Genomic DNA, 26655 nt, shown 5'->3' on the forward strand with positions numbered 1-26655 from the left:
ATTTGGCCTTGGACATTTCCTAGCCTTATGACCCTGGGCAAGTCATTTAACCCCAATTACCTAACCCTTACTGCTTTTTCTACCTTGGAACCAATATTTAGTATTGATTCTAAAACAGAAGTTATGGGTTTAAAATAAAATGTAAGACTGAAAATGTGTGTATAGAGAGGAGAGGTGGGGGTTGGTTAATAAAGGACTTTAAATGCCAGAAGATTTTATATTTGATCCTGAAGTTGATTCGGGAACCACTGGAGTTTATTGAGTTGTTGGGCAACATGGTCTGACCTGTGCTTTAGGAAAATCAATATGGCGGCTGAATGGAGGATGGATTGGATTCTGTAGAGAACAGAGGTTAGCAAAGGTTATTGCAATAGTCCAGGTGTGGCACCAGAGGGGTGCCAGTGACAAAGGAGAGAACGGGGCCTATTTGGGAGATGTTGCAAAGGTGATGTGGAGGGGCAGGGTGATAGGGAGTAAGTAGTCCAGTTGCCAACTTAAACACTAAGACAGAAGGGCCAGGGCTAGGCAATTGGAATTAAGTGACTTGCCATGCCTGAGGTCATATTTGAACCCAGGTCCTCCCACTAGGGGCCTAGCACTCTATCCACTGAGCCACCTGACTACCCTGGCTTGTTACCTAAAGGGATTTTACATACATTATCTCATTTGATCCTCCAACTAACCCTGGAGGCACTTATTATTATCTCCGTGGTCTAGATAAGAAAATCAATGCTCAGAGGTTAAATGAGTGGCCCTGGAGCCCAAAGATTAGGAGAGGTAAGAATTAAAACCTCTCTGGGTCTCCTAGTAGTCAGATCCCACAGACCCTCCCTCTTGCACCCACGGTTGGCCGGGCTGACAGTCCCCCACCATTTCCTGGTAGCCTCCCAGCCTCAATGGAAGGTCCCAGCAGGCCTTGGTTTCAGGAGGAGTGGAAGGAGAGGGCAGCCAACTGAGCAGAAAAGCAGCCTTCGAAACCTACTGCTTCCTATGGTCAGTGAGCTTTATGCAAGCATCCAGCCCCATGGCAACGCCATTCTGCTCTCCTCTGCACTGGTAGCCGCCCAACCAGGGCCAGTCCTGATGGCTATTTCCATCCCAAATGCCCAAGCGGAGAAGTTGTGGCTGGGGGAAGGGAGGGAATCCATTTGGAAGGTTAGCTCTGACTTGGCGGAGGAAGGTCTTAGGTCAGAAAATTAGCCTGGATGCTGCCGAGCACAGTCAGCCGCCCTTCTGGGCTGCAGAAGAGTGACTGGATCTTGGCTGAGACAAGACGAGGAAGGGTCACTTTGCCAGAGTGCTGAGTCAATGGCAAGAGGAACCGGTGTCCCGAGTTTGTCAGCATCAGAGAGGGCAGGCTCTGAATGGTGCCAAGGCACCGAAACCAGTCAGGATCATCCTCACTGCTTACTCTGGGCACAGTTTCCATAGAGACCCCATCTGAGTAGTTGCAGGAAAGGGGACCCTGAGGCTGAGGGAGAAGAGCATCCTTGACATGGTCATTCCTATGTTCCAGTCATTGCTTGCTGGCAGATGAAGATGCCAGATGAAGAACTGATGAAAATAAAGATCTTTCCTTTAAGTTCCCCAGACCCAGTCCCAGGGAGCAGAAGAATGTGAGCTCTGTCCTTTGCAGAATTGTTGAAGGAAGCCAGCTCTTGTTTTTAATTAGGGAACTGTTTTATTACTTTTAAAAATATTTTAGGAGGCATTTGGGTAGCTCAGTGGATGGAGAGCCAGGCCTAGAGACGGGAGGTCCTGGATTCAAATCTAGCCTCAGATACTTCCTAGCTGGGTGACCCTGGGCAAGTCACTTAATTCCCATTGCCCAGCCCTTACCACTCTTCTGCCTAGGAACCAATACACAGTATTGATTCCAAGATGGAAGGTAAGGGTTTAAAAATATATATGTATATATTTTTTTAAATTTTGTATTATGAACTTAATGGTCAACAAATACAAACATTCCAATTTACAAAGAAAAACAAAAGAGAGCATTATATATGAAACTGGATTCCTCTGTTACATAGTTCAGAGAACCCATAGATATAAAGTTAGAAAGGACATTGAATCCAACCCCTTTTTTTACAGATGAGGAAACTGAGGCAGAGAGATTAAGTAACTTGCCCAGGGTAATAAAAAAAATGAGGCTGCATTTGAACTCAGTTCTTTCTGACTCCAAGGCCAGAGCTCCATCTACACCATGCTCCAATAGCAAGTTTCTTCCCCTTCCATTTTCCATTCAAAGAACAAGTTTGAGGTTGGATTTGAACTCAGTTCTTCCTGACTCCAAGCCAGTGCTTCATCTACACCATGCTCCAATAGCAAGTTTCTTCCCCTTCCATTTTCCATTCAAAGAACAAGTTTGAGGTTGGATTTGAACTCAGTTCTTCCTGACTCCAAGCCAGTGCTTCATCTATACCATGCTCCAATAGCAAGTTTCTTCCCCTTCCATTTTCCATTCAAAGAACAAGTTTGAGGTTGGATTTGAACTCAGTTCTTCCTGACTCCAAGCCAGTGCTTCATCTACACCATGCTCCAATAGCAAGTTTCTTCCCCTTCCATTTTCCATTCAAAGAACAAGTTTGAGGTTGGATTTGAACTCAGTTCTTCCTGACTCCAAGCCAGTGCTTCATCTACACCATGCTCCAATAGCAAGTTTCTTCCCCCTCCAATCCATCCTCCATTCATCCACCAAAGTGATTTTCCTAAAGCATCAACAAGATGAGGAAACTCCTTCTACCTTCTAAATGTCCAACCAGGTCACCTTCCTCCTACTCAGTAACCCTATCATCTCCAAGATCAAATACAAAATTTACTTGGTGTTCAGAACCCTTCATAACCTAGTCCTATATCAAAGTATACCCTGTTCTCCCTCCATATTTCTTTTTCCCGATGACCCTGGCCTCCTGGCTGTTTCCAGAACAATTCCTCCATTCCTTGGCTCTCTATCCTCACCTCAGCCTCCTGGATTCCCTGACTTTTTCCAAGTCCCAACTAAAATTCTATCTTTTATAAAAAGCTTTTCCCAACCCCTCCTAATTCTAGTGCCTTGTTTCCTATTTATCTGACTTGGAGTTTGTTTGTACAAATTTTGTTTATTTACATCATACTGGGAACTCCTTGAAGGCAAGAGATTGTCTTTTGCTTTTGTTGTTGTTATTGCAACTGCAATGCTCAACACATTTCCTGGCATACAGTAGGTGCTTAATAAAGGTTGTTGTTTTTTTTTAACCCTTACCTCCTGTCTTGGAATCAATACTTTGTATTGGTTCCAAGGCAGAAGAGTAGTAATGGCTGGGCAATGGGAATTAAGTGACTTTCCCAGGGTCACCCAGCTAGGAAGTGTCTGAGGATAGATTTGAACCCAGGTTAATAAAGGTTTCTTGACTAACTGCCTCTCCCAAGTTTGTCTTTTTTAAATAGATTTTAAAATACAACAAGGTAATAATAAAGTTGTTTGCACTCTTGTATGAGCTTTTTCCTTTGCATTTTTTTTTCAAGATGACCTGAGTTCAAATTCCATCTTAGCCTTGTGACTGGGAAATCATTTGATTTCCCAATGCTCTAGACAACTCTCCAAGAGTATAAATTGCTAAGAATGTGCCAAGGTTAAATTTTTTTCATCTTAAATTAATAAGAAGGTGCCAGGCAGAGGGAGGTCCCTCCCCTGGGAGTTCTGAAAGCTCAGGGCCAGAATCTCTCTATTTCTTTATTTTTCTTTGTTTTGCTGATGCCCTTTATTTCATCCTCTTTCTTTCTTTTTGCATCTTTATTATTGTTCCCTTGTTTCAGTCCCCTCTGATTCTTTGTGGCCCCATTTGGGGTTTCCCTTTCATTGGAGTGAAGACTGGCACTAGATGAGCAAGAGTCCCAAGAGAAAGGACAGAGACAGGAGGGCGCCTGCACAGGTGCTGACTGCTGGACCCTTAGAGCAGGGGAGAGAAGCAAATAGCAACCACATCCAGGCTAAATCAAGAGTCAGAGACCTGGATGGAAACTCCTGCTTGTTTTCTCACGTGACCACGAGAGGGCGCAATGCGAAAAGGAAATGAGAGCAGCACATCCTTCAGGAGCGCGGGCAGGAGATCTTGGGGACGGAAGTAGAATAAGATGACATGTCTTGTGCTGGAATGAGCCTCACAGGTCCGATAGATCAACCCCCTCTTTTTACAGATGAAGAAACTGAGACTAGGATTAATTAAATGGCTTGTCCAAGGTTGCACAGCTAGTGTCAGAAATGGAATTTGAGCCTCCCCTGGCTCTGCTTGTGACTTTTTGTACTTTAATAATATTATGATGGCCTCAGGCCCTTCCTAGCTGGGTGACTCCAGCTGCGGGAAGGGTGGGTGGAGGGGAGGGAGGGAAATAAAATTAGTATTGTAACAAAAAAAATTAAATTAAAAAAAAAAGAAAGGAATCCTAGCTGGGTGACCCTGGACAAGTCACTTCACCCCCATTGCCTAGCCCTTACCACTCTTTCTGCCTTGGAACCAATACACGGCATTGATTCCAAGATGGAAGGTAAGAGCTAAAAAAAAAAATTCATGTTGCTCATCCAATAATGTAATCCATTTAGGCTCCGTGGATAGAGAATCAAACCTAGAGTTGAGAGATCCTGGGTTCAAATTTGACTTCAGACACTTCCTGGATGGAAGTCACCCCATTGCCTGGCCCTTTCTGTTCTTCTGCCTCAGAACCAATACACAATATTGATTTTAAGACATAAGGTAAGGGTTTAAAAGAAAAAATGATAACACCATGATCCTGCCCACCAATATCCACACACCCACTAGCTTCTGAGTTTCCCCTTGTGCATTGTCTCTCCCATTAAACTGTAAGGTCCTTGAGCACAAGGACTACCTTTATTTTTGCTTGTATGGGATTCCCCAGAGCTTGGCATAGTACCTGGCCCATAGGAAGGGCTGCATCTTGCCTTGCCTCTAACTCTAAGCCCAGTGTTAGATCTTTAAGGGATCTTAGAAAACAACTTGTCTGAGACTCTTGTTTTGTAAATGAGGAAACTGAGGCACAGAGTAGATAACTGACCAAACCAAGGTCAGCAGCTCAGCAGCGGTAGTGAGTGTAAATAAAGGATTTAAATCTTCTGACTCCAAGTACAGACCACTTTTCTACCACATCACACTCCATGGGGGTTCAGAGATAATCTCATCCATGTCTTTCTACCTTGTGTTTGAACAGACTGCAAATTTCTTGAGAGCAGGAATGATTTCCTTTTTATTTTTATATCCCTAGCACAGAACAGCACATAGTAGGGGCTTAATCAGTGCTTATTGAATTGCCTTATTGATTAAGGAACACATATAAAAGATTCTAGGATAGGTTTTAAGTCCCACATGCACTGATAGGTTTGGGTAGTTTCTACTTTTCTCAGGGCTAACTGTGGGCATCTTTGTTTATATCACTGTAACTCACAAGCCCCCATCAGCGTGCTTTCTTTAACAATCAGCCAATGGTTTGAGTTCATTTTTAGCAAAGACATTTACCATCAGTCTTAGCAAAGACAATTTGCCCTTGGCATGGCAAAAAGAATAGTTATAAAGGATAGCCAAAAAAATCCTGGAGTCCCCTTTTCTACAACTATACACAGTCACAGGAGGAAGAGTAGATGCTGGCTACAATTAAGATTTGTGAAGCACTGGGGGAGATAACCCTTGTGGCCAAAACATCATTAACTCTAGGCAAGTAGCACCTCAATATCTGTTCTCTTTCCAGTGGATCCCCATGAAACTTTCTGCAAGGTGTGATATTAATGATGGATGAGCTCTTTTGCCACTCAGCTGGCCTGGATTCTCATTCTTGAATGGGTCAATCCACTTTTAGGCTGAGTCAAGCAGATGTCTCAGCTGCAGAACTGGGTCTTCCCTGGGCTCAGCCTCTGGTGGCTGGACTGGGAAGGTCATTAGGTGGCAGTGGGAGGTGGCAGCCAGAGTGACTTGGGCAGATCATTAAATTGCTCTTCCAAGGGTGAAATGTCTTTGCTTCATGGTTCAATTTGCCATGCCAGCTCCTTGATGAGCAGCTTCAGAAGTCTTTGCCTTCTCGAACTTCTGGCTTGACTGGATGTGACTATGCATTCTTCAGCTACAGTGTGGAGGGATTCCTTTAAGCTGAGTGCTGCTCTGTTCTCTGAGTAAGGGCAAATAGCCTTAGCCTAGGATTAGCCGAAGCCTCTCCTCTTTAAATCTCTTAGGATCTTGGTTCTAAGGTTTGTCATCTGCAGGCTGGGTTAGCCTTTCCTGTTCTACAATTCTTCCTGTTTCAGTACAAGTTTCCTGTGAAGGAGTCTACCTTTCCTTTACTGGGTCTGCTATTTAATCACACTTTCCAAGATCCTTTTGGGACTTTTATTTAAATGGATGCCTGGGACAAAGGTATCCCTTATGCACTGGGTCAAATTCATTGCCTTTGCTGGGCTTTTCATATGTAATTGATCAATTCAAATTTCCGACTCATTCCAAGGTACAGAATGCTTCCTCCTTTCCATCTGAAAAGGCTTTCCTTTCACATTGAAATATTTCTGTTTAGGGGTGTTTGTGGAAGGACCTGCACCTCTGGTGTTGGGATTTGCAGAGACTTTTCCTGGGCTGCTCATCCACCTTTCATCCAACTCTTAGCTGTGGCTCCAAGAAGATGTAGCATGTGAAGTAATCTAATCATGCCCTGGTAAAAATGTCTGAGGGTAACCAGAAGTTCTCAAGCCCATCTGAGAATTAGGGGGATTTCCATCTGTATAAATAGAAAATTTTGTACCCTGGATTTCATCTCCCAGAATCCTTTTGTGGTTGCCATAATTGTAAGCTTAAAAATTAATATACAATATGACAATAAGTACATTTAATAAGATTTATTAATATCAATAGAGTAAAATAGAAATTATTCTTTAATTATTTATTTACTTATTAATTTTATTTAATTTAAATTTAATTTTTTATTTAATTAATATTAATAGAGTAAAAAGGGAGCTAACTGAGCCATGGTGGCAAGAGAAGAGAGAGCAAGGGAGGAGTTACACACAACTTAAAAACGATAATGTAAGGATGCTAACGTGAATGAAGGGAAAAGCATTCTGGGAGATGAAGTCCAAGGGTTCAAAATTTTCTAATTACACACTATCCCAGGCATGTAACATCTGGCAGAATGGGTGGGTGAGAACAATCTATTCTACTGGCCTTGAAGGCAGCTGAAGCAGGCACATTGGAATGCCTAGAGCTTGCTTGGATATCGAAGAGGCCAGGGCCAGTCACTGCATCCCAAGCCATCACCAATCATCTTGACTTTTGTCTTGCCACTGGATTTTGATGACTCTGAAAGGCAGAGTGAGATGGACCATTTTGTGCAACTCTGCCTCATTTAATTCCAATTTATTTGCAAGTCAAAACATCCCCATGATATCATGGGTCCTCTTCAAAAACAGACAGACAACAACATTTACCTTTTAGCCTCTTCAACAAGGCTGAAATCTAAAAGGGACAATTTCTGATATAAATATACCGAGAAACAAACAGTCAATCAGAACAAGTAGTTAGTGCTTAAGATTCCATTTGAACCTCACAGTAATTCTTTGGCATTATTATACCCGTAAGTGAGTTGCCCAGAGTTACCCAGCTACTTCGTGACAGGGATGGAATTCCATCCCAGATCATCTTGATTCCAAATCCAATTACCCAATCCAAAATTCCCTGATGCCCCTTGGAAGTGGGGAGAAAGAGGAAGACCCACAAGGAGACTTTGAGGACCATAAGGATACTCAAGGAACTCTGCCTCATCATTCAGTTAGGCCACTAGTCTGGGGTGCCCTTACTGCCTACCTAAAGAGTCCAGGGTATATTTGTGGGTAAGTTAGGGCAAATAAATAGTGGTCAAACTGGAGATGACCTTGATGGCCTAACCGCCTCTGCCAGGGGGATGATCGAGCACCCAACAGTTTCAGCTCTGGTTTCCAAGGAAGGCCCAATTCTCAAGTTCCTACATGGGCAAAGGGAGTTAAATATGAACCAATTATGTTCATAGTATCCCTAAAAACAATAATGATTGGGAGAAAGGACAGTTTATATGATTAGCAGCCAAGAAAAGGCACGTCTGGGGTCATAATTGCACTTAGTGGCTAAGTGGTACAATGGATGAGTTGCCAGTCCTCAAATCAGGAAGGCCTGAGTTCAAATATTGCCTCAGATACTTACTATGTGACCTTGGGCAAGTCATTTAATCTCTGTCTCCTTATCTGTATAATGGAGATAATAATAGCATCTGTGTCTCAGGATTGTTGTAAGGATCAAATGAGATAATAATTGTCAGGCACTTAACAAATATCTGGTACATAATAAATGCTATATAAATGTTAGCTATTATTATCATTATTACTTCACCTGGGGCAAGGGATGATTACAGAATCATAGTATTGGGGGAGAAGTTTAGAGGGCATTTAATCCAACCCAGACCTAAAGGGAATTTCCACCTGATAATTTGTTAGCCTGCCTGTTTGAATAAGCAAGTGACCAGTGGATTGGACAGCTAAAAGTTAGGAAGATTTGAGTTTTAAGTCCCACTCCAGAAACTTACTGGCTGTGCAATACTGAGGAAATCACTTTGCCTCTCTGTCTGCCTCAGTTTCCTTAATTGTAGACTCAAGAAAATAATAAAAACCTCGGGGTTGTTGTGAGGGACAGCGAGGTAGGGCAGTAAAGGGAACACAAGGCCTAGAGTCAGGAAGGTCTGAGTTCAAATTTGGCCTCAGAGACTTCCTAGCTGTGTGACCCTGGGCAAGTCACTTCACCCTGGGCTCAGATTCCTTATCTATAAAATAGGAAAAATATTAACATCTAGAGGCAGCTAGGTGGTCCAGTGGATAGAGCATTGGGCCTGGAATCAGGATGACTCATCTTCTTGAATTCAGATCTGACCTCTCATGTACTAGCTGTATGACCCTGGATAAGTCACTTCATACTGTTTGCCTCAGTTTCCTCATCTGTCAAATGAGCTGGAGAAGGAAATGGTCAACCAGTCCAGTATCTCTGCCAAGGAAACCCCAAGAGGGATCATGAAGAGTCAGACACAACTGAAACAACCTAACCCCAATTGCCTAGTCTTTCCTAAGGTTGATGCACTAGTCCAGACCTGAAAGGAAAGGGTTAAAATGGGGACAAGAGGAAACAGAAAATGGTAGAAGAATGCTGAGCTGGGAGTCACAGGACCCCATCTGCATTCTGGGTCCTGACTCCTAGACTCCGGTTGGATTCAGTTGGCTCTAAGGTCCCTTCTGGCTGCTCAAAGATCCATGAGTTTACAGGTCTGGACTCTTGCAGAATGGACAGCAGCACAATGAAAAGCTATCTGGCTTCCTCGGCCGCCATAGTGCCTGGGCGCCAGTCTTGGGGGAACCTTATTTGGTGAAAGATTGAGACTCCACAGGAAGTAAGGGAAGCCTGGGACTGAGAAGAGCTGGAGACGGTGGGAGTCGTTTGTGTGGGTAGCCAGCAGCTGCTCTAAGATTGTGGGTGTTATCTGCTGAGGTCTGCAAGTGATGAAGACCGCAAGTACCACAGCTCTGCAGCATCTCTCACTCACTCTCACTCCAAACTCACTAAGTCCTCTCTGAGGCCTGGGTAACCTGGGAGAGGAGAAGCCCAACCAAACCGGGGGAGGTAAACCCAATGAACCAAGCTTGCCCTCAGAGAGCTTATAGTCTATCAGAAGATCAAGCAGAGCTCTTTAAATATGTGAAAAATAAACCCTAAGTAACTGGAAGGGGAAAACCCTTTGATCTTCCGGGATTGAGGCTGGCTTCATGGAGGTAGTGCTTGAGTTAAGCTTTGAAGGAAACGAGATTCTAAGGTAAGTAAATATAAAATCAAGTCTTCCCTATCCCTGATCCACTCTCCCTCTTTCCTCCTCCTGCCTTTTGGAATCCTTAGCTCCCAGCTGAAGCCCAATCGTTATCTCCTGTAAGAAGCCTTTCCTGATTCTCCCAGGAGTTAGTTCTCTCCAATTCCCAAAATGATTTCAGTCAGTTTGGGGGTATATATTTGCACTTATTTATCATAAAAGTCTGAGTTTCCCTCAAAGCTCTGTCCAAGCACCATTTTCTAAATATAGTCTTTCCTAATTCCCCACGTGAGAGTTTATTCCCACTTCTACCTCTTCACCAGTCTCTTCCCCTCCCTCAAAAAATTACCTTGTATTTATGTAAGGTTATGTCTGGTTGAGGCTTAGGTGGAACTGAATGTTGGCTGAGGCAAAGATAGAGATATTAAAAGGCAAGGGGGGGGGGGGGGGCAGCTGGGTAGCTCAGTGGATTGAGAGCCAAACCTAGAGATGGGTGGTCCTAGGTTCAAATCTGACCTCAGACACTTCCCAGCTGTGTGACCCAGGGCAAGTCACTTGACCCCCATTGCCTAACCCTTACCACTCTTCTGCCTTGGAGCCAATACACAGTATTGACTCCAATATGGAAGGTAAGGGTTTTAAAAATTAAAAAAAATTAATTAATTAAAAAAAAGGCAAGGGGAAAGCCCTTCCAGGCATAAAAGAAGAATCCTACCCCTTGGGAAAACTCTAGTGCTCCAGGAGCTCAACTGTGTAATGGACCAACAAAGCAAAGACACTGGACTCACCAAGGGACCAGAATCCTCTCTACTTTTGTCCACAGCCACTTCTCTACATAAGACCCCAACAGGGATCTGGAAACATCATCAGTAAGGGGCAGGTCCTTCACCAAAGAGAATTGGCTTTGAATTATTAAGAATCGCTGAAAGGATAGCCTGCACCTCTTCTCCTTCCTGGGAGTGAGCACTGAGGGAGATGATGGGGACAGGCCTCAGACCTGGTAGCTCCTGCTAAAAATCAGGAGAGATCTTTGAGTATAACATTTCAAAAGGCAGAAGACAGAGGCTTACAACAAAGAATAACTAACCTTGGAAAGCTAAGTACAGTCCTAAATGGGCTTTTTTTTTTAACCCTCACCTTCTGCCTTGGAGTCAATACTGTGTATTGGTTCTAAGGCAGAAGAGTGGTAAGGGCTGGGCAATGGGGGTCAAGTGACTTGCCCAGGGTCACACACAGCTGGGAAGTGTCTGAGGTCAAATTTGAACCCAGGACCTCCCATCTCTGGGCCTGACTCTCAATCCACTGAGCCACCCAGAGGTCCCTAAATGGGCTTTTTAATGGTATTGAGGATTTGGAAATACTTCTGATGAAAAGGCAGAGCTAAGTAAGAACTTTGTAATGCTAACACAAGAGTCAAGAGAAATCTAGCAAAGTCAATTTATTTGAATAAGTGGAAGGGGTTATATGGTGAAGTGGGCTCACATTCTATAAGGGGTGGGGTGGGGTGGGAATTAATGTCTTCAAAGAGTACTAAGGAAGTTAAATAAGAAAAACCAAACCAAACCAAATAGGTCCTGAGAATGGATTTGTTCTGAGGGTTTTAAGAGAGGAAAAGTAAAATAAAATAAACATATTAGGGGAGAAAGGGGGAGTAGAATTTCATATCTCAAACAATTGGAGCTCATGAGAAAGAGAATGCATATGGAGGAAGGGGTGGATGAAGCAGGCATTCAATGAACCTCACTCATCTGAAATGGATTAAGGAGGATGGAACACACACACACACACACACACACACACACACACACACAATTTAGTCCAACTCAGTAGAGAAATGATGGATAGACTCAACTGAAACAGCCTACCCTGAGACAAGTCAACCTCAATGAGCAATGCCATTGGCCCAATCCATGGCCAAACACCAATGCATTAACCCACTTTGTGATAACCCTCCTGGGAAAGAGGGGACATCAAGGTCAATCCAGAGTTGTGAATCTCCTTGGCCATGTGAATTCTCTATACATGGGCCTCTCGACCCTCCCTCCATACCTCAAGCTGTGGTTCTTCTTCCCACCATTGCCTCTTTGTATATTTGTCAGAGAATGACTTGTAATTACCGTTCTTGCTATGGCATTGGAATCAATGTTTTTGCTAAAGAGCTAATTATATATGAACAGTTGTGGAATGAAGTGAGCAAGGAAATGAGTTCCAAACAATTGGAACTGATTGCTCTGAAATGATAATGACCAAATCTGGCCCCAGATCAGGCAGCTGAGAAGACATCTCTGTCTACTCTTCTGCAGAAGTGGGGGGCCATGGGTGTGGAATATTGGGTATGGTGGAAGAAGACTTCTTGACATGTTGGTTAGTTTTGTGGCAGTCTCCCCCCTTCTTCCTCTTTTAAATTCTTTATTACAAAGGAAGAGGGGGGAAGCACCCCACTGGAAATGTGGGTGACATCAACAAATCAAATATTTTGAAAATAAATGTTTATGGAGCTGGAGATGCCTTTCAGAATAACTGCTGGTGGGGACTGAAATAAGCTTTAGGTTGGGCAGGAAGTGTGCGGGGAGGGGGAAGCAGTCCGATCTGCCTGGATATAAGCGAAATTCACTGGGGAAGGAGGTGAGTGACATTTTGTTTGGAATGCATTCCTGAACCCACTTCCTGGTGACAGCCATATGGCTCTGGCCGGCATCCTCCAGCTCCCGGGATCTTTCTGGGGGCAGCCACAGCGCACAAAGAACCATCGCTTCCTGTTCTCCCCTTCTTCCTGCCTCCCCCCAATTCCACATCGCCAGTTAGTTCCGAAACCGCGAAGGGAGAACCCAGATAGCTCGCCCTGGCCTCCTTCCTCCCACCGCGAGCTGCTGCCCTAGATCTCGCGCTCGGGCCCCCGCCCTCTCCCCCGCCCCTCCCCTCCCCTTTCCTCAGTGCACTTCCCCAGTTCCGAGCTCTTCTCCCAAGGGCAGGAGGCTCCAGTGGACCCCAGCTGACTCTGCCAGGCACAGACGTTGAGTCATCCCGCAGTCAACAGGGCTTTTAGCAAGAGCTCTGCTGATCTGTATGCAAGTCCAAGTCCCTCTCGAGTTCAGAGTTTTGAAGCCGTCTTGTTCGAAAGCAAAGAACAGAACACAGATGGCTGGTAACAGGATCCCACTGGGGCCTCCTTCCCCACGGCGCCCCTTCTTGGTAATCTTCTCACAGGGAAGGAGAAAAGAATAGTGAATGGAGCATCACACGGCAAAGAATGCCCTCCCTTCAGCGCTGCTCCGGGACCACGGGCAGCTACGGGCAGTGAAAGGGCTCCGAGAACAACGCCCGCCCATACACACATTCATCAGCCAGCCGGCCCGCTCCTCCCTCTCCTCTTCTTTCGCTTTCCCCGTCCCCTTGGGGTGCCCTGGGTCTGCTGCTTGCCTCGATGCTTTGTCTGAGCGGGGCCATTAATACATGCGTGGGGAAAGAAGTACAATTGAGGAGATCTTGGATTCAGAGCAAGAAGCGACTTCTGAAGCCAGCCAGGGCCAACTCCTTGTTTTGTAGACCAGAGATGGTGACTTGTCCAAGGTCCTACGGAGGAATAACTAGAAACTCTACTGTTTCACACTTAAAGCCTCCTCATGCTTTTACAGAGTTGAAGTAGGTGGAAGATAGGAAAACCTGAATTCAAATTCTGCCTCACGCGTGCTAGGCGTATCACACTGGGCAGCTGGGGGTGCCAGAGTGCACAGAGCATCTGGGCTTTGAGTCAGGAAGATCTGAGTTCAAAACCAGCATCATACATTTTCTAGCTGGCCAGTTATTTATTAACCTCTGCCTCAGTTGCCTTGTAAGAAAATGAAGGATTTCGACTTGATAGCTGGACTATTATCCAGTGAGCTCCAAGTGAGTACCTTCCACCTCCCAACAAATGATTCAATGTAGCTTTTATGTCTACAATATTTCTCTCCATTGAATCAGTCCCCATCCTAGCTCAAGCCCTCATCACCTCTTGCCTGCCCCTTGTAACAGCATCCCACTCCGTCTCCCTGGCTCTACTCTGCTCTCTCTCCCTACTCCAATCTAGTCTCCAGGAAGCTGCCCAGTGGCTTCTGGTACTGGCCTGACCACATTGCCCCACCACTGTGCCATCCAGTGGCTCCTTCTTCTTCCCAGGAACAAACAGAAACTTCTCTTAGGCATTTAAAGCCCTCCACTCCCTGGTCATCTTCTTCAGCCTTGTTACCCAATAGTTGCTTTTGTGCACCCTCCAATCCGTGGGGGTCCTTTGTCTTTGAGGAGGATCGATGATGTCACACAGGGATGGCCTGACTTGGGTGTGAATTGGGTTGAAGGGAGGCAGGGTTGCACAAAGTCATTGGCCTCCCTCTCTCATCCAAGTCCAGTGGCAGGACAAAAGTCGGGATGACCGGAGATGGCTTGGGATGCCGTGAATGACTGAGGCATCTTCAATGTCTGACCAAGCTTCTTCGTGCCTATTGGAACAAATTGTTCTCATCCACCCATTCCAATAGGGGGGAAATCTTCACATGCTTGAGGTAGACATTCCCGCCTAGCTCACAGACCCATTGGCTACCCTCAACTTGGTTTAACCTATTTTTCAAGATGGTTTTACGGCTTCCCATGCTACAGCTTCTTGGAACCACAGGTAAAAGTTGGGCAACAGGAAGACACCCCAGGGAGCCCAGAAAAGGGCTGGGGAACCCCTCCCATCAGAGGTACTAGTCCTCCCTGAACACCCCCCACACCTCCATCAATAGCTTTTACATGAAACTTGTCTTGATTCCTCTGGGATGCTAGTGGCATTACCCCAATCTTTTGTATAGTCACATACCTACATATTTTCTTCCCTCATTAGATTATAAGTTCCTTGAGGGCAAGGACTATTTTACTTTTATCTTTGTATCCCCAGAGCCTAACACAGTGCCTGACATATAGTAGGTGTTTAATAAATGTTTGTTGATTAGATTGAAGGTGAGAGTGACTGATAATTTTCCTGGGCTGCACCCCCGAGTTATTTCTGTCTTATCAGAAAGTAACAGGGTATAATGAATAAAGTATTGGACTTGGAGTCAGGAAGATCTGGGTTCAAATCTAACCCAAGATACTTATTGGCTATGTGACCCTGGGCAAGTCACTTAACCTGTATCTCAGCATATAAAACTGGGTTTCTCCCACTGCAAGATTTACAATCTAATCAGAAAGATAAGACATATACAGAAATAAATGTAATACAAAGTAGACCAGGAAAAGTATTTGATAGAGGCAGAAAGAGCAATGGGAATGAATAGGAAGAAACTGACCATTTCCTTATGGAAGGCTGCATAGAAGAAATCTTTCTTTTTCTTTTTTAAAAAATTAAACCCTTACCTTTTGTCTTGGAATTAATACTGTGTATTGGTTCCAAGGCAGAAGAGTGGTAAGGGCTAGGCAATGGGGGTCAAGTGACTTGCCCAGGGTCACACAGCTGGAAAGTGTCTGAGGCCAGATTTGAACCTAGGACCTCCCTAGGTTCTCTAGGCCTGGCTCTCAATCCACTGATCTTCCCAGCTGCCCCCAAGAAATCTTTCTTAATATCCAGGCTCATACATCCGGCTTTGGGTAACAGTCACACCTAGGAAACAGTAGTGTGGGTAACCACATCTTAGAGCTCAACTATTCCAATACTTTACATACTCTCTCTTTGACTCTCTCCACTCTTGTCTTTGGTTATCTCTCTCTCTGTCTCTCCTTTCAGAAGGAAACCTGACCCATCCATTTGAAGTGTCAACTGTGTTCTTAATTTTTAAAAATTTGTATTGATACCTTTTGTTGTATATCAATCATTTTCAGATATACACTTTGCTGCCACCCATTTCTTCACTACCGAGTGGGCCTTCCTTGGTAGCAAAGGAGAAAAAGTAGGCAAAACTAACATCATTAGAGTGACTGACAAAGTATGCATCATCATTCCATTCCTATGACTCCTAACCTCCGGCAAAGGAGGGAGTGGGGTGCATTTCCTCATCTCTTCTCTGGGGCCAAATTTGTTACCTACCTTAAATGATACAGCATTTGATTTGATTTTAGTATGTTGGTATACTTTTCTTTTTATTGTTATTGTTCGTGACTCCATTTGGGGTTTCTTGGCAGAGATACTGGAGTGGTTTGCCATTTCCTTCTCCAACTCATTTGATAGATGAAGAAACTGAGGTAAACAGGGTTAAGTGACTTGCTTATATTTTCTACTCAATGACAATTTTTTATTTTTATTTCCAGATAGTGAAAGAAAGATACCCAAGAAAAAAAAGAAAGGCCTAGGCCCCTGTGCCCCTATTGTCAAAGATTCGATTTGTTTCGTCTCTTTCTGATAGAATTGGAAATTATATTATCAACTTGATGGTGCTGTTAATCATTTATACTGAAAAAAAAATGTCAGCCTCAGAGTGTCTGAAGTTGAATCTGAACACAGGTCTTCACTCCAGACTTGGTTCTCTATCCATTGAGCCACCCAGCTATTTTACATGTAAATGTGTTATTCAGAAAAAGCCCTTAACCATGTCTGTCAGTCATCACTTAATATCTCTTTTCCTCTTCTCAGATAAATTCCTTGAAAATGAATTGATTCTGTCTAAAATTAGTTCCCTTTCTTCCTCTCATCCCACTCTTTTCTATAATCTATCCTCCGACCCCATCATGCAAATGAAAAAGCTCTCTCCAAAGTTACTAACAATCTTTTATAAATTTTCAACATTCTTAAACTTCTTGACATCTTTAAAGTATTTGAAAAGTTAGATACTCTCTCCTCTCTGGGTTTTCATGATTCTGCTGTTTTGATTTTCTTGATTTTCTTCATTATCCATATCAGCCCCCTTAGGATGGATATTCATACATCCTACCAATTGTTGCTATACTCCATGGCTCTATCCTGGACCCTCTTTTCCCATTATACTATTTCACTTGGTGATCTTATCAGCTCCCATAGATTCAATGATCATTTCTGTGCAGGTGATTCCCAGATCTGTATATTGAAAGTCCTTTATAATCTAGCTCCCTCCTACCCTTCCAGTTGCCTTAAAAAATCTTTTATTTTGTATTTGTTTGTTTATTACATTAAAATTTCCAGGTATCTCCCACCCTCCCTCTACTCCCTGCACTAGAGAAGGCAGTATTTAATTTAAAAAAAAAAAGAAATATGCACATACAAAACTATGTCTTGTTTGTTTCTATTTATTAATTCTTTCTCTGGAGGTAGACACACACAAGTCATGCTTCAAACAGCATTTCTTTCCCTATTTATAATGGTCTCTTGGTTCTGCTCATTTAACTTCATAATTTCACCTTTCCATGTTTTTCTCACATTAACCTGCCTGTCATTTCTTATGGTGTAGTAGTATTCCATCATAAGCATATGTCACAACTTGTTTAGTCATTCCCCAATTGATGGGTGTCCCCTCAGTTTCCAGTTCAGTTTCCAGTTCTTTGCCACCACAAAGAGAACTGCTATAAATATTTTAGAATATATAGATTCTTTTCCTTTTACCTGGATCACCTTAGGACAGTGATGGTGAACATTTTAGAGACCAAGTGCCCAAACTGAAAACTGCATGGAGAGGAGGAGGTGAGCCACCCATGTCCCTCTGGATTTCTAATAATGAACTCTGGCAAACTCTGTGCTGAGTTGATGGCAGGCGCACCCATAGAGAGGGCTCTGAGTATCCCCCTCTGGCATGCATGCCAGAGGTTCACCAACATAGCCTTAGGAAATACACCTAATAGTGATATTGCTGAGCCAAAAGGAGTATAATTCCAGATTGCTCTCCAAAATGATTGAATCAGTTCAGAATTTTACCAGTAGTATATTAGTGTCCCCATTTTTTCATATCCCCTCCAACATTTGCCATTTTATGATTTTAGCCAATCCAGTTAGATGATATTTCAGTGCTTTTTGACTTGAATTTCTCTAATCAATAATGATCTAGAGTATTTTTTCATATAGTTATATATGGCTTTGATTTCTTCATACAAAAACTGTCTGTTCATATCTTTTGTCCATTTTTCAGTTGGGGAATGGCTCATATTCTTATACATTTGACAAAGTTCTCTATATATTTTAGATTTAAAACCTCCACACTTCTTATTTCCTCAACCCATAGTACTCCTTGATCATTCACTCTGGCCTCCAGCCTGTTTCTCAAACAAGCTCCTCTATTTCTCAGTTCTAGGCATTTTTTCTGGCTATCCCTCATGCCTAGAATATTCTCCCTCCTCGGCTCCAATTATTGACTTCTAAGTCCCACGTCAAATCCCACCATCTATAGGAAACTTTTTGATTCCAATGATTTCCCTCCATTAATTATCGCTCTCTAATTTGTTCTGTATATAGTTTGCTTTGAACATTTTTGTTTGCATGCTGTCCCCATTAGATTGTAAGCTTCTTAAGGGCAGGGCCTGCCTTTTGTCTCTTTTTGTATCTCCAGTAATTACCACAGTGCCTGGCACATAGTAACTGCTTAATAAGTGTGTATTGATTGCTTAATTGATCCAACCTCACCCTCTTTCCTGATTGCCAATCCCATATCACCAATTTCCTATTGGACATTTTGGAGCGATTATCCCATGGGTAATTTATACATGCCTCAAATAGAACTCATTATTTTCCCCCATCTCAGAACTATATCTTCACTCCTCTGGATTTCTCTACTATTTTCGAGAACTCCACTATACTTCCAGTCATCCACTTTTGTAACCTCAAATGCCATCCTCCATTCCTCTTTCTCCATCATACCATATATCTAATCGGCTGACCAATCGTATAATTGCTTTCTCTGAAATAGCCCTATCCCCTTCTCTCCTTTGACACAGGCCTAGTTTAGACGTTCATCACCTCTTGCCAACTTTTGCAATAACTTAAAAAAAAATTTTTTTTTGCTTTTACACAGGAATATTTATTCTGAAGGCACAGCAAGAACAAACATACAAACATTCGCCTCAACACCTGGAGCCATAATCCTCCCTGCATTCCTCAGTCTCTGGAGAAGGTACAGGAAGGGTATTATATTGTGCTGGTTTTGTTCCAACTTTTTACCCTGGTTTTGGAAACGGAGTCCTTGTCTTGTCTTGATAATTTTTTTTTAAAATTTCCATATTTGTCATCACGTCGTGGAAGAAGACACGCGTATACACACATAGATGCCCCCCCAACAAAAAGAAGAAAAAAAGTGAAATTTGTTCTTTGATTTGTATTTAGACCCCATCAGTTCTTTCTCAAGAGGTGGCTAGCATTTTTCATATAGGTCCTTTGGTTCTATCGTCTTAGATCATTGTATTGTTGAGAACAGCGAAGTCATTCACAGTTGTTCATCATATATTACTGTTGTTACTGTGTACAGTGTTCTCTTGATTCTGCTCCATGAGTTCATGTAGGTTTTTCCAGATTTTCTGAAATCTTCCTGCTCATCATTTCTTATAGCACAATAGTATTACATTACTATCATAAACCACAACTTGTTCATCCATTCCCCAACTGATGAGCATCCTCTCCATTTCCAATTTTTTGCCTCCACAGAAAGAACTTCTGTATGTATTTTTGTACAAATAGGTCCTTTCCCCCCTTTTTTGGATCTCCGTGAGACACAGATCTAGTAGTGGAATTGCTAGATCAAAGTATGCACAGTTTTATAGCCTTTTGGGGCATGGTTCCAAATTGCTTTCCAGAATGGTTGGATCAATTCTCAACTCTACCAACAATGCATGGTTGTCCCAATTTTGCCACATTCCCCTCCAACATTTATCATTTTCCTTTTTTGTTAGATTAGTTGATTTGATAGATGGAAGGTGGTGCCTCTAAGTTGTTTTACTTTGGATTTCTCTAATCAATAGTGACTCAGAGCATTACTTCATATGACTATACATAGTTTTGATTTATTCTGAAAATGGCCTGTTCAAATCCCTTGACCATTTATCACCTGGGACATATCTTCATTATTTCAATCAATCTCTGACCTTGGGTATTTATCTTATTTCCATGTGTTCAGATCCCTGTGTGGGCACCCAACCTCCACTCCATTTCTTCAGGTCAGAAGAGTTCAACAATTAAAAAAAATAAATTATGAGTCGTGTGCAGAGTACACTGGGCTAGGTGCTGGGGCTGGAGCAAAGTTTATGCCTATCCTCATGGAGCTTTCAGTCTAGTGGAGGGAGGAGTGGTAAAGCATTAGCACACCCGGCCATAATACACAATAATTCATGGGACCTGAAACAGAGAACTGGAAAACAAAGTACTGTGTGGGGTCCCGGGGGGAAAGGCCTTACTGGTTTTTGTTTTTCATTCTGAGCTTAACAAAGCCCAGACAAAATGAGTGTTTCCATATATGTCACAGAAAAGGAAATGAGAATTGTATGTGAAACTGTAAATCATTATGTACAGCTTGCTTTTCTAAAGTATAAGTAATAAAATATATTTTATACATTTATATATATGTATTGCATATTTACGTATAGTGGGGAGAAACATAATAAATTCAACATGTACCTTTCAGAGTCCTGTTTGCCAGTGATTCCTTCTGACCTTCCTTATGTTTTCATTCAGTCATAGTTTCAGTTGTGTCTCATTCTTGGTGATCCCATGTGGGGTTTTCTTAGCTGATGTAATAGAAAGGTTTGCCATTTCCTTTTCCAGATTATTTTGCAGATGAGGAAACTGAGGCAAACAGGGTCCCATAGCTAGTAAGTGTCTGATATCAGATTTGACCTCAGGAAGATGAGTCTTCCTGACCCTAAGTCCATCATTCTATCCTCTCTACTACATAGCTTCCCTTTTCCTTATGTTCTGGGCATTGAAAAAAATGGTTCAATGACTCCCCCTGTTTCTTTCTTTTTTCTTTCCTTCCTTTTTTTGGGGGGGGAATAAACCTATTCCTAGTATCCCCCTCCTTTACACACCCTTTTCTCCAATAAAAACAAAGGGACAAATAGGCATAGTCACGGAAAATTCCTACATTGGTCATGTGCAAAGATGAGTCTCATTCTGTACTTTGAGTCCTTTAACTCTGTCAGAAGGTGGGTAGCCTGCTTCAGTACCAGTCATTGCATTGATCAGTATTCCCAAGTGTTTCCAAGTCACTTAGAGTGTTACTGTTATTATCTAAAATGTTCTTCTGATTCTGCTCACTTTTTACTCTTGACAGTTCAGCTAAGTCTTTACAGGTTTCTCTTACTGTCAGAAAGATCAATCAGTAAAGACTTCCTGGAGGAAGTGGCATTTGAATTGGGCTTTAAAAGGAGGGTAAGTCTTAACTCTGTGACCCTGGACAAGTCACTTAACCCCCGTTGCCTATCCCTTGCTTTTCTTCTGCCTTGGAACCAATACTTAGTATCGATTCTTCTTCTTCTTCTTCTTCTTTTTTTTTTAATAAACTCTTAACTTCTTAGAATCAATTCTATGTATTGGTTCCAAGGCAGAAGAGTGGTAAGGGCTAGGCAATGGGGGTCAAGTGACTTGCCCAGGTCACACAGCTAGGAAGTGTCTGAGGTCAGATTTGAACCCAGGACCTCCCATCTCTGGGCCTGGCTCTCAATCCACTGAGCCATCCAGCTGCTCCCCTTAGTATTGATTCTAAGATTAAAGGCAAGGTTAAAAAAAAGCCAACAATTAAAAAAAAAAGGGAGAGCGAGAATCAAAGGCAGAGAGTTCAGAAATTGTTAAGACCTATCTGGAAGACAGAGAACAATCCAGTTTGTCTGGAGCATAGAGTGCACGGAAGAGAAGGAGTCATTTGAGAGAAGGCTGACGAGATTGGGTGGTCCCAGGCAAAGAAATTTGAATTTTACTTGGAAGGCGATTGTGAGACAGTGAAAGTTTCTGAGTAGAGGGATGATATGATTAGATCTGAACATAAGAAAAGTTTTACTAGCAGTAGGATGGAAGCTGTACTGGCAAGTGTAGCAAGGATAAACTGTAAAGGAGCTACTGTAATTATCTAGAAAGATGGAAACATGGTCCTGTGCTAAATGGTGGTAGTGGGGGGAAATCGACTGTGTTAGACAGATGGGGCAAGAAAACCGAGACCATCCCTTTCTCTGGCCAGTCCTTCTCGGGGCTAGAATTGTGCCTCAAACCACAGCTTCAGTGGTCGAGTCCCCACTGCCTGTTTCCAAACATCTCTCATGTAACTGGGATTACTGGTTACCACCTGGAGTTTGGGCTTCCTCCCACCAAATGACACCCCCTGTGCATCTTTAGACAGGCTGGTTCCCCAGGAGGCTTTCTCCTTCCTCTATTACACCTCTAGAAATTCCTGGATTCCCTAAAGACTCAGATTTAGGCATTAAAGAGATTTTTTTTTAAATATATTTTATTTGATCATTTCCAAGCATTATTCGTTAAAGACATTAAAGAGATTTTTACTGATTCCCTTAGTTACTACTACTAGCTGACTCTTCTTACTGCACCCACTCCCAGTGGTATGATGGCAGGTTTAGAGCTGGTCATTTAGACCAACTTTCTAATTTTGCAGATTAGGAAACTGAGACCTCTAGTGTTTAAGTGACTTGCCCAAGGTCACACAGTTAGGAACAGAGGTAGGATCTGAATGAATACATTTAGAAACATTTATCAATCATTTACTTAGGGCTTAAAAATGCAAAAGAGTAGCAGTCCCTGCTTTCAAAGAGCTTACGTTGGAAGCAGGAGAGAACACGCACATAGGGGAGCGGTGGGTCCATGGATCTCAATCATGGAGCAATCAACTGGCACACAATATTCAGAAGCAATGAGAGAGGGGCAACTGGAAAGCTCAGTGGATGGAGACCTAGGCCTGGAGGCAGAAGAACCTGGGTTCAAATGTGGCCTCAAACACTTCTCAGCTGTGTGACCCTGGACAAGTCACTTAACCCCCATTGCCTAGCCCTTTGCGGCTCTTCTGCCTGGGAACCAATGCTTAGTATGGATTCCAAGACAGAAGGTAAGGGTTTTAAAAAAGAAGATGCTGCTAAGTACCATCTTATCTGCTACATTTTTCCTGATATTCCCAATTGCTTGTATAATTGCTCTCTTAAACTCCCTCATATTTAACTATATTTTCATTTAATAACTCTATAAACAGAAATATGTGTACACATACACATGTACATATACCTATATGTATAGCCAATATATATACACATATACATATGTACTTGTTGTCCCCTCATTAGAATGGAAGCTCCTTACAAACTCAAAATTATTTTATCCTTTGAACTTTTATCACCAGAACTTAGTACAGTGCCTGGCACATAGTAGGTGTTTCATACATTTTGGTTTGAAAATTTTTATTTCATTAATTAATTTAGAATATTTTCCCAAGGTTACAAGATTCTTGTTCTTTTCCTCCCCTCCCTCCACCCCTCCCTCTCATAGCTGACACACTGGGTTTTACATGTGTCATTGATCAAGACCTATTTCCATGTTATTGATATTTGCACTAGGGTGATCATTGAGTCTCCATCCCCGGTCATATCCCCATTGACCCATGCAATCAAGCAGTTGTTTTTCTTCTGTTTCCGCTCCCACAGTTCTTCCTCTGGGTGTGGATAGTGTTCTTTCTCGCAAGTCCCTCAGAATTGTCCTGGATCGTTGTACCACAGTGTATCCATCTCTGTGTACAATGTTCTCCTGGTTCTGCTCCTTTTGCTCTGCATCAATTCCTGGAAGTCTTTCCAGTTCACATGGAATTCTTCCAGTTCATCATTCCTTTCAGTTGCTTCATACTTCTTGATTGGTTGATTTACCTGGCAAGGTCTAGGCAAATGGGCTTAAGTGACTTGCCCATGGTCACAGAGCTAGGAAGTATCTGAAGTTAAATTTGAACCCAAGTCCTTTGGTAGATCTTAAAAAAAAAAAAAGATCAAATATAAGTGTTTTTTTTTTTTAACTCTTACCTTCTGTCTTGGAAACAATACAGTGTATTGGTTCCAAGGCAGAAGAGTGGTAAAGGCCAGGCAATGGGGGTGAAGTGACTTGCCCAGGGTCACCCAGCTAGGAAGTGTTTGAGGCCACATTTGCACCTAGGACCTCCGGTCTCTAGTCTCTAGGCCTGGTTTTTAATCCACTGAGCCACCCAACTGCCCCTCCTCAAATGTAAACTTTTTGAGAACAGAGACTCTTCCTTCTTTCCTTTCTTCCTTTTCCTTCTTTTCTTTCTTTTTGCTTTGTATCTCTAGCTACTAGCATGAAGTCGGGTATATATTGGGCACTTATGAAATGGTTATTGATTGATTGATGGATATGCAAATGCTATGCTTTGCCTGTCTTGTGCAGTACAAAGGTTGCTACCGTATCTTCTTGATCTCGTCTATGGTTCTTCCTAGAATTCCGTTGCTGAGACTTTCTTCAGACAGTGGTACCATTCTGACAAGAGTTCTTGTCTCTGGACCATCTGAGCCCAGCCTAGTCCCTCCCTGACTCTCCCAGAGTCCTGGTACTCATGTGCTCCCCCTTAATCCAGGAAGGTGTGGAAACTTGGCGAGTTTGGCCAACCCCAGAAGAAACCTTAGTGCAAGGTGGTATTATCCTTGGCTCAGAGAATACAGGAAGTGCTTGTCTCATTTGGTCAATGCCCCCATTCATTTCTCACGGTGGCCAAAGACTTGCTTGACACAGGGATGCGGTTTGACATGGTGTCATTGTTCTGGATAATAAACACGTGCAACGCGAATTATACCACTGCGTCTTGCCACAGTTGAAATAGAAAGAATTGTCTAGATGGAGCCAGGAGAGGGAAGGAACCTTGTGCTCTCAGACCCTCTACGACCTGTTTTCCCTTTTCAGCCTGGTGAAATGACAGTTGAATTCTCGGCTGAACTATAGGGAATCATGATGAGGGACTTTCACAAGCCCATCCCCACCAAAGCATTTCGAATTCTTGACTTTTCACAGCTGGCCTCCAACCCCAGGGAGTCCAGGAGTCTACATCCTGTCATTCAAAAAGGACAGCCTATGAGGACAGAGAATTTCTTTGATGTAGTAACTAGGTCCAAAACAGGCAGGCTGTCTCTTTGATTTGAGGGAATATAGAACTATACAGCTATAACTGTAATATTAATAATAATTCTCAATTGCGCTTATGTGGTTTTTTGTTAGCCTTGTTCTTTACACAAGTCTATGAAATGATGGCTGTCCATGATGTGATTCCATCTGAGCCTCGTAATAGCCTATGGGATGGGCGCTATAATTCTCTCCATTTTTCAGATCAGGAAACTGAGGCACAAAATGGTGAAGGGACTTGGCCAAAAGTCTTTGGCAACTAGGAAGTATCTGAGGGGAAGCAAACTCAAGTCTTTCTAACTCCAACCAAATTCAACAATCTGTCCACACCAATAGTCAATAAGCGTTAATTAAATGCTTATTGTATGCCAGGCATTGTTCTAAATGCTAGGGGTACAAATAAAGGGGAAAGATAGTCTCTCCCTCCGAGGAGCTCCCAATCTAATGGGGGATCCAATGTAAAACAGTGTTGTATAGTGGAAAGAACATTGGCTCTTCATTAAAGGATATGGATTCAATCCTACCTCTAAAACTCAAGAACCTTTGTGACTGAATGAGTCACTTAAATCCCTGAGCCTCAGTTTCCTTATCCATAAAATAAAGAGATTGGCCTACATAGCCTTTAATATTTCTTCTAGCTCTATAATTATGATCTTATAACTTCCAAAGATATATGTGGGAATAAAAAAAAAACCCTTCATTTCTATGCTAGCAATTACTTTAAGATAGAAGGGCAAGGACTAGGCAAATGGAGTTAGGTGACTTGCCCAGGATCACACAGCTAGGAAGTGTCTAAGGCTAGATTTAAACCCAGGTCCTCTGGACTCTGCCTGGAGCTCTAACCATTGAGCAACCTAGCTGCCCCTGTGGATAGTGTTTAAATCAACCTTCTTAATAATCATGGAAGTTGGTCAGCTTACAAAGGTTGTTTTTGTTTTTTCCAAAGGTTGTTTTTAAGTTTTTGTTTCACAAAAGGAACTATTTATTCTAAGTCACTCAGAGCCAAAGACAGTGTGTAGATTTTAATATAACCTCAAAGGAAATCAAAGAATCTGACAGAAGGGTCCTCAGTCTCTATCTGGTCCAATTCACATGCCAAAGGAATCCCCATTCTAATATATCCAGCAACTGGCCAACTAGTGTCAAGTAGGCACCAAAATGTACCAGGTCCCAACAATCTTTCTTTCCTTTGATCACTTTCCCTGCCACTCCATCTCGTATTGGGAACACAAGCCAGTGGCCCCTGTACCATAGGCCAACAGCTAACGGAACAGCTTATGTAATAGGGAGATGCAGGATAGAGATGTGGAACACACGGCAGGTTTCTTTGCCATTGCTCTCACTCCAGCAGCAGGTGTCTGACTGATGGGCACTTCCTTTCCGAGGCTGTTGCATTTGCCAGATGCTTCAGGCTGGCAGCTGTTCCCGGAGGCTGACTTGTGTGTGTCTGGCAGACACCTACCTCCTGTGCTGCTGCTGCTGTTTTACTCTGACAAATGGACCAGGTACTCTCCTCTGCTATCCTATTGGAGTCTTCTATCCCTATTGTGTCAACTAGGTATTCTACGGATGCATGCCCTACCTACCTTTTGGGGCTGCGGAAAGGATTGTAGGAGTTTGAAAAGACTTTAACAAAAGTATAAAGGGCTGAAGAGATAATACAATCTTAGATTTAGAGTCAGAAGGGACCTTAGGGATCATCTAATCCAGCCCCTTCATTTACAGATGAAGAAACAGATCCAGAGGAATTGTGATTTGCCCAAGGTCACACAAACAGAAAGGGGCAAAGCTAGGATCTGAAC

At 42.8% G+C, this 26655-nt stretch overlaps 1 protein-coding gene across 1 annotated transcript in view; it reads left to right on the forward strand.

The window, feature by feature from the left end:
- The first annotated feature begins 14193 nt into the window (after positions 1-14193).
- The window catches only part of TAOK1 (TAO kinase 1), a 172734-nt gene continuing 160272 nt past the window's right edge, over positions 14194-26655 (forward strand). Inside the window, exons 1-2 of the mRNA XM_056819568.1 lie at positions 14194-14497; positions 18771-18869. The gene's annotated coding sequence lies outside the window, so the exon portion shown is untranslated. The remainder of the gene's footprint in view (positions 14498-18770; positions 18870-26655) is intronic.

Source organism: Monodelphis domestica, chromosome 2 (genome assembly GCF_027887165.1).
Source record: "Monodelphis domestica isolate mMonDom1 chromosome 2, mMonDom1.pri, whole genome shotgun sequence".
Classification (NCBI taxonomy): domain Eukaryota; kingdom Metazoa; phylum Chordata; class Mammalia; order Didelphimorphia; family Didelphidae; genus Monodelphis; species Monodelphis domestica.